The sequence below is a fragment of the Natator depressus genome, chromosome 28 (genome assembly GCF_965152275.1).
Source record: "Natator depressus isolate rNatDep1 chromosome 28, rNatDep2.hap1, whole genome shotgun sequence".
In the NCBI taxonomy this organism is placed as follows: Eukaryota; Metazoa; Chordata; order Testudines; family Cheloniidae; genus Natator; species Natator depressus.
In genome coordinates this window covers 9,038,737-9,041,236 of record NC_134261.1, presented here as the reverse complement: position 1 = coordinate 9,041,236, position 2,500 = coordinate 9,038,737, and the positions used below count along the sequence as shown (strand labels likewise).

Genomic DNA, 2,500 nt, shown 5'->3' with positions numbered 1-2,500 from the left:
TGGCCGCTCGGGACTTAAGCCCGGAGCCCGGGGCAGGGCGACCCCGGACGGACGGGGGTATGCCGGCCCCTGCCCGCGGGGGCAGGCTCCGGGTTGACCTGGTGGCCGGTTTGCTTTCGGGCCACCAGGTCAACCCGCTGCCTGTATGGGGTTGACCTGGTGGCCGCTTTCCTTCCCGGCCACCAGGTCAACCCGCTGAATGTATGGGGTTGACCTGCTGGCCGCTTTCCTTCCCGGCCACCAGGTCAACCCGCTGAATGTATGGGGTTGACCTGCTGGCCGCTTTTCTTCCCGGCCACCAGGTCAACCCGCTGAATGTATGGGGTTGACCTGCTGGCCGCTTTCCTTCCCGGCCACCAGGTCAACCCGCTGAATGTATGGGGTTGACCTGCTGGCCGCTTTCCTTCCCGGCCACCAGGTCAACCCGCTGAATGTATGGGGTTGACCTGCTGGCCGCTTTTCTTCCCGGCCACCAGGTCAACCCGCTGAATGTATGGGGTTGACCTGCTGGCCGCTTTCCTTCCCGGCCACCAGGTCAACCCGCTGAATGTATGGGGTTGACCTGCTGGCCGCTTTCCTTCCCGGCCACCAGGTCAACCCGCTGAATGTATGGGGTTGACCTGCTGGCCGCTTTCCTTCCCGGCCACCAGGTCAACCCGCTGAATGTATGGGGTTGACCTGCTGGCCGCTTTCCTTCCCGGCCACCAGGTCAACCCGCTGAAAGTATGGGGTTGACCTGGTGGCCGCTTTCCTTCCCGGCCACCAGGTCAACCCGCTGAAAGTATGGGGTTGACCTGGTGGCCGCTTTCCTTCCCGGCCACCAGGTCAACCCGCTGCCGGCATGGGGTTGACCTGCTGGCCGCAGAGGGGCAGGCTCCGGGTTGACCTGGTGGCCGGACGGGGATTAAGCCCCGGCTCGGAGCAGGGCAAGCCCGGGCGGAGGGGGGTCCGCTTGGCCCCTGCCCGCGGGGGCAGGCTCCGGGTTGACCTGGTGGCCGGTTTGCTTTCGGGCCACCAGGTCAACCCGCTGAATGTATGGGGTTGACCTGCTGGCCGCTTTCCTTCCCGGCCACCAGGTCAACCCGCTGAATGTATGGGGTTGACCTGCTGGCCGCTTTCCTTCCCGGCCACCAGGTCAACCCGCTGAATGTATGGGGTTGACCTGCTGGCCGCTTTCCTTCCCGGCCACCAGGTCAACCCGCTGAATGTATGGGGTTGACCTGCTGGCCGCTTTCCTTCCCGGCCACCAGGTCAACCCGCTGAATGTATGGGGTTGACCTGCTGGCCGCTTTCCTTCCCGGCCACCAGGTCAACCCGCTGAAAGTATGGGGTTGACCTGCTGGCCGCTTTCCTTCCCGTCCACCAGGTCAACCCGCTGAATGTATGGGGTTGACCTGCTGGCCGCTCTGCTTCCCGGCCACCAGGTCAACCCCCTGCCGGTATGGGGTTGACCTGCTGGCCGCAGAGGGGCAGGCTCCGGGTTGACCTGGTGGCCGGCAGGGACTTCAGCCCCAGGGCCCCTGGCAGGGCGACCCTGCCCTTGTTCCCCAGAAAAGGAGAGAGCTGGCTCGCAGCGGGAAAAGCTGCCTACGGCACCTGGGATTCCCAGGCGGTCACCCATCCAAGTACTAGCCAGGCCCGGGACGGTTTACCTTCCGAGATCGGACGGGATCGGGGGCCTTCCGTCCGGTATGGCCGTAGGCACTCGGCTCCGGTCCGCCTCGTCCCCTTTCCCTTACTGACTCCCCTGCCTCGGGTGGGCCCGATCCTTTTTTCCGTTTTTTTTTTCCGCTCCGGAGGCTTCGTGAGCCCCCCCCCAACACCCCTTTGGGGGTCGGTGAAATTTTTTTTTTCAGACTTCCAGGGGCCCGATCCTGGCCGCGGGCACCCGGCTCCGGGCACCCGGCTCCGGGCCGCCTCGTCCCCTTTCCCTTACTGACTCCGCTGCCTCGGGTGGGCCCGATCCTTTTTTCCGTTTTTTTTTTTCCGCTCCGGAGGCTTCGTGAGCCCCCCCCAACACCACTTTGGGGGTCGGTGAAAAAATTTTTTTCAGACTTCCAGGGGCCCGATCCTGGCCGCGGGCACCCGGCTCCGGGCACCCGGCTCCGGGCCGCCTCGTCCCCTTTCCCTTACTGACTCCCCTGCCTCGGGTGGGCCCGATCCTTTTTTCCGTTTTTTTTTTTTTTCGCTCCGGAGGCTTTATGAGCCCCCCCCAATACCACTTTGGGGGTCGGTGAAAAAAATTTTTCAGACTTCCAGGGGCCCGATCCTGGCCGCCGGCACCCGGCTCCGGGCACCCGGCTCCGGGCCGCCTCGTCCCCTTTCCCTTACTGACTCCCCTGCCTCGGGTGGGCCCGATCCTTTTTTCCGTTTTTTTTTTTTTCGCTCCGGAGGCTTTATGAGGCCCCCCCTAACCGTTTTTGGGGTCGGTGAAAATTTTTAGTCAGACTTCCAGGGGCCCGATCCTGGCCGCGGCTTCGCAGGCTGGCCTGGGGGGGGG

General features: G+C 64.2%; 1 non-coding gene across 1 annotated transcript; it reads right to left on the bottom strand.

Moving 5' to 3' along the window:
• Positions 1-1,584: 1,584 nt before the first annotated feature.
• LOC141979381 (5S ribosomal RNA) lies at positions 1,585-1,703 on the bottom strand. The gene has a single exon (XR_012636797.1). It is a non-coding gene; the product is annotated as a 5S ribosomal RNA (ribosomal RNA).
• Positions 1,704-2,500: the final 797 nt, after the last annotated feature.